The sequence below is a fragment of the Anas acuta genome, chromosome W (genome assembly GCF_963932015.1).
Source record: "Anas acuta chromosome W, bAnaAcu1.1, whole genome shotgun sequence".
Lineage (NCBI taxonomy): Eukaryota > Metazoa > Chordata > Aves > Anseriformes > Anatidae > Anas > Anas acuta.
Genome location: NC_089016.1, coordinates 3,115,766 through 3,121,626, shown reverse-complemented (window position 1 = coordinate 3,121,626; position 5,861 = coordinate 3,115,766). Strand labels below are relative to the sequence as shown.

General features: G+C 53.1%; 1 long non-coding RNA gene across 1 annotated transcript; it reads left to right on the top strand.

Moving 5' to 3' along the window:
- The first annotated feature begins 335 nt into the window (after window positions 1-335).
- Window positions 336-1,281, top strand: LOC137847146 (uncharacterized). Its single transcript, XR_011090811.1, has 3 exons — window positions 336-425; window positions 512-664; window positions 894-1,281. It is a non-coding gene; the product is annotated as an uncharacterized lncRNA (long non-coding RNA).
- The last annotated feature ends 4,580 nt before the right edge of the window (window positions 1,282-5,861 follow it).

Below are 5,861 nucleotides of genomic sequence, written 5' to 3'. Positions count from 1 at the left end.
TGCTTGTCCCTGAACCAAGGACTACGTGAAGGGCTTTCCCAGGGCAGCTGTTGGAGTCCCTCTGAGAATTGTCTCTTACCAAGGAACTGGTCTCCTCCCCATGCACCCCCAGCTCTGTGGGTGCCCATCCCCAGCAGTGCTGACCACCAGTCAGGGCAGCGGGGCTCATCCCACAGCACCCACTGCAGCTCTCTGCAGCCTCCTTTTCAGAGGGGTCCCTGACCCAGCTGCAGCCCTACCCCAGGCACATGAGGAGGAGGATGGTCTGGGGCCACACCCAGGGATAAGAGGTCGGGGAGGGGGGAGAAGAAAGGGCTCCATTTCTCCTCCCTGCAGACAGACCAGACAGACGGCAGTGGCCACCGAGTGTTATCATCAGAGCTGGTTGCATGAAGGCTCTGCTGTGACCCTGACACCAGCAGCATGTCAGCCCTGTGTCCCCACACACCCTCCCATCCTCTGCTTTGCAGAACATCTCTTCTCATTGCCACCACCTTCCCTCTCCTTTCAGATGTCCCTGTCCTGCCCGGAGGTTACCCAGCAGATGGCTATGATGATGCTGGGGAGGTTTCTGACCCTGGCGAGGATCCTGTCCCTGGGCAGGGGGACTGGGAAGTGCCCAGGACACCAGAGGAAGGAGCTGGGCCCAGGGATGCAGCCACAGGTGAGAGGGCAATGCAGCACTGCCACTTCCTAGGTGCCAACCCCAGGCCTAGGAGAATCCATGCCATATTGAAAGCCTGACCATCCATGGAGAACCTGTCCTGGGATATTTTGTGGGGGCTGGGAGAATGGGACGAATGTCTCAGGCTGGTGAGGAAGAGGAAGGTGATAAACAGCCCCGAGGGGTACCCCACAGGCCCAACCACAGCAGCCTGCCTTGATGCTTACAGGGGGAAGCCTTCATTCCCGGAGAAGTGCTGTGGTCCATGGAGCTGAGGGACACACCTCGTCACCTTTCCTGGGGACCACGGGCTATGACGATGTTGAAGAGGTGTCTCTGGCATTTCCCCATGAGGACACCCAGGATGTGACACCAGAGCCCCGTGCACAAGAGTTCCAGAGCCCCAGGCCAGCAGAGCCCAGCTCTGCTGAGCAGCTGGGTGCAGCCGGGAGGGCGGAGAGCTCAGTGCCCCTGGGAGAGCCGTGAGTGCCAGGGAATGGTCTCCCTTTTCCAGCAGTCAGCAGACACACATGGGTATTTCCCCTCTTGGTATTCCCCTGTTTTTATGCTGTGTGTTGGTATTTCCTCATATTAAAACCCTCTTCCAGTCTTCCCTGCCCAGGTGTCAGGGTGTCTCCCTGAGGCGGATGGAGGGGAGAAGACCTCAAAGATGCAGCATTTGGGAAGGGGCACATCTTAGAGCCAGCAGGATCGGGGTCTGGCTTTGGGGCTGACAGAGCCCCTGGTCCCTGGACACTATTCCTACTGACAGAGACATTTCCGTCCTGCCAGCCACAGGCAGTTTCCAGACAAAGTGGATCTCTGGGAAGCCCCATGAGACACTCCCTTGCAGTGCCCACCTTCTGCTGCCTTGGGCCCCCATGGAGGCCAAGAAAGACTGCCCAGCACCCATGGGCAGGGATACCTCAGCTGCAAGATCTGAACAGGGAGATGTCTTGGACCCTTGGGCAGGACTTGGCACCAGCTCCTGTTGGTGGGTCCCCACAGCCCTCCAGGTCTTTCCCAGCAGGCTCCTCTGCTGCAGGCTGGGAGGTGCTTTTGGTAGTGGGATGGTGGGCTGGAACACCTATTGGAGCATCTATTTAATCCCGTTGGGTCAGCTGTCCTGGCTGTTTATAGTCTTCTCTGGGTCAAGAACTGGCTGGAGGTCCATGCCCAGTGGGTTGTGGTTAATGGAGTTCAGTCCAGTTGGCGTCCCGTTACAAGTGGTGTCCCCCAGTGGTTGGTACTGGAGCCTAGCTTGTATAATACCTTTATTGATGACCTAGATGAGGGGTTGAATGTACCCTCAGTAAGTTTGCAGATGACACCAAGTTGGGAGGTAATGTTGATCTGCCTGAGGCTAAGGTGGTCCTTCAGAGGGATCGGGATAGGCTGGGCTGAGGCTAATGGGAAGGGGTTTAACAAGGCTAAGCACCAGATCCTGCACTTTGGCCACAACAACCCCATGCAATGCTATAGGCTTGGGACAGAGTGGCTGTGAAGAGGAAAGGGACGTGGGAGTGATGATCGATGTTTGGCTGAACATGAGCCGGCAGCGTGCCCAGGTGGAAAGAAGGCCAATGGTATCCTGGACTGTGTTAGAAATAGTGTAGCCAGCGGGAGCAGCGAGGTGATCATCCCCTTGTACTCAGCTCTGGTGAAGCCACACCTGGAGTACTGTGTTCAGTTTTGGGCCCGTCACTACGAGAAGGACACTGAGGCCCTGGAGCATGTCCAGATAAGGTCAACAAAATTAGTGAGGGGTCTGGAGCACAGGTCCTATGAAGAGTGGCTGAGTGAGCTGGGATTGTTTAGTCTGCAGAAGAGGAGGCTCAGGGGAGACCTCATTGCAATCTACAACTTCCTGAAGGGAGGCTGTGATGAGGAGGGGGTCAGACTCTTCTCTCTGATAACTAATGATAGCACTCGAGGAAATGGCCACAAGTTGTGCCTGGGGAGATTTGGTTTAGATTTCAGGAAAAACTTTTTCTCTCAAAGAGTGGTCAGGCACTGGAACGGCCTCCCCAGGGAGGTGGTGGAGTCACCATCCTTGGCAGTGTCCAAGAAGCACCTGTCTCAGGTGTTTTGAGATATGATTTAGTAGCTTAGGGGTAGTATTGGTGATAGGAGGATGATTGGACTAGATGATCTTGTAGGTTCTTTAAAACCCTGTGTTTTTATGATTCTATGATTCTGTGACTAATGGTAACAAGTAATGTGCTTGGGGTCTGACTTTGAATTAGGAAATGAGGTTGGGGATTAGAGCAATGGATGCCTTAAAAGGAGAGAGAAAGCATTAAGGACAGCACTAGATTTTCGGGTTACTAGTTAGAAATATTACCAGGACACAACATGAAGATGTTCCCTGTGAGTGTTGCAGAAGCATCAGCCTTACCTGAATCCCTCTTAAATCTTTAAAATCTTTCCTTTCTGTTAGCGAAACCCCTCTTCTCTCTCCCAAATCCCCCACCGTTATTCTCCCAGCTTTCCCCTGGCCTCACCAAATGTGTCACCCTGTTGGGGACAGCTTTCTGAGGGCCTTTGTGACCTCAGAGGCTCTGCCTCCCTGCTGTTGGCCAGGCAGGTGCTGTGACACAAGTGACCTCACAGCCAGTGTCCACAGGGCTACAAGGAGCTGTTGTGCTCAGCAGGTCTCATCCCAGCCCACCGAGAAGCACTGGGTGCAGGGGGTGCTCTGCACAGTCCCTCAGGTACTCTGCCTGCCAACCAGTTCCTGCTTTGGGAGGTCTCCCACATATACAAACTCATGTTTCCCCATGTAGGTTTCAGCAACTCCATGGCATCCTGAAGGAAATGGCCACCTCTGTGTGGAAAACTGATTCAAGAACTGAATGCATATTTTAGAAAAATGTTGAGAACTCTTCAGAGAAGGAGTTGGTGTGAAAGTCATGATGACTAGCATTGGTCATATCCATATCTAGTGAACAAGGACTCAGCCTAGACTGCTCTGTGGTTCCCTTCTCTCTGCCAGGAGGCCAGCCCAGCCCAGACCCTCCCCAGCTCTCCACACCCCCATCTCCTCTCCCCCACCCAGCCCAGCAGGGAAACCCAGGCTGGGCTGGCAACAAAGCTGCTAATGAAGCAGGGGAGGTCACTGGAAGTGTCTCTGCTGCTGCCATCTGCAGGAGATAAACACCACCAATCCACCTTCCCAGACACCCTAGAGCCTCCCAGACCAGCCCTGCTCCCCAGCACATCACAGCACCACACTGCTGGCCCTGGGGCTCCTCAAGCAACACCACTGCACACACACTCAGTGCCCTGCTCTGCTCCCGGGACACACCATGTCCTGCACAGCCTTCCCCCAGCCCAGCACGTCCGGGCTGGTCTGAGCAGCCATTCCTGCAGCTCCTGCCCATGCTGCCCACAGCCCCCCAACTGGTGGTGCTGCTCTGCAGAACGAGGGGGCTGTGGTGCATGGGGCCATGGGGGCACTCAGCAGGGCCGTGCTGGTCAGGCTGGTGTGAGATATGTTCATCTGATTCGTGTCAGTATGGAACAATGCTAGGGCCACATGGTATGATGAATGCGACCTTCTTTCTTACATACACTTGTATAACCACATAGGTTATACCACAAATGTATGAGCCATTTATTACACTGGGAAGGCAGAGCCAGATGGTGTCAGGGGCACTGCCACTGACTGCCTCCCACCCAAGTGGTTCTTTGGCCATGGAGGGTGCGCACAGATAGCTGGCCTTCTTCAGAGTCAGAGACTCTTTGAATACAGCTGTGCTGCCCTGCAGTCAGACTTACCCTGTTCAGGGCTGTGAAGATTTCTCCCACTGTGATCTCTCAGCATCCCCCCTCCACACTGCCTTTAACATCTCCCTCCCTTCTCTCAGCCACCCTTGTCCCCTGCAGGCAGTGTCCCCAGCCCTGCTGCGCTGTGCAGAGGAGCTGCTCCTGGGCAGAGCTGTCTCTCTGCAGTGCTGCCCGCTTACCAGAAGCTCCCCTTGGGCCCAGGAGTCCAGCCTAGGTCAGCAGCACAGGGAGCTCTTGACAAATTCCTGGGACTCTAGAGGAAACAACGTTGAAACAGAATGAAGTTATCACAGATGATCCTTCCATCCACTGGGGAAGGAAACTCATTTCCAGCACTATCATTTCTCATATCAAAAGAAGTATGAGGTTCAAGAATCACCTTTCTGTGTTCTGGTTTTAGGCAGGACACCCATACAGGGATAGGGAGGGATCTGCCTTCATTTGCTGAGGGAAGGGTTTCAGCTGAATCAACCAAGGCATCTCGTTCTTTGCAGTCCAATGGTTAGAAGAAGGCTTTGCTCTCTCACATGTGCAATAAGCCCACAGGAGCTGGGATTTCTTTTGCCTAGGTTCAGGTGGGCACACTCCAGTCTTGTGCAAGTGAGCTAGTCTCAGCTCCCAGCACACTGAATAGAGACAGAGGCCAGGAGGGAGCTGTTCATATGCAAACACCAGGTGACATTGGAGGTGCCAGAGGTGGGCCAAGATATATGCAAGTATCTTCATGCTCTGATTAATTCCAGGAATCAGTTGGGCATCTGGGGACATCATTCTTAAGTGCAGGGAGATTTTCTTGGTCAAATGAAAATGAAACCAGATACCTAAATTAAAGATCATTGATTCTTTTCACTGTTCATTAATATATTCTGAGCAGCCTACAATGGCTTTCATCTGATTTGGTCATTTATGGGTGTCATTTACGATAGGCAGAGCTAAGTGTCTCTCTTCTCCAGTACATGTTCTTACGACATCTGAAGTTTTATCCCTGAGAGGGACAACTGTCTTAGAGTCATAGAATCATTAAAGTTGGAATAGACCTCCAAGATCATCTGGTCCAACCACCCCCCTACCACCAATATTACCCACTAAATCATCTCCCTAAGCACCACATCCAAACTTTCCATAAAGACCCACATGGACAGTCACTCCACCATCTCACTGCGCAACCCGTTCCAATGCCTGAACAGTCCTTTTGAGAACAAACATCTCCTAATTTCCAAACTAAACCTCCCCTTAATCAACTTGAAGCCATTCTCTCTAGTCCTGTCACTACTTATCTGTGAGAAGGGGCCAACCCTTAGATCCCCACACCTTCTTTTCAGGTAGTTGGAGAGAGCAATACTGTCTCCCCTGAGCCTCCTCTTCTCCAGACTAAACAACCCCAGTTCCCTCAGCTGCTCCTCATCGG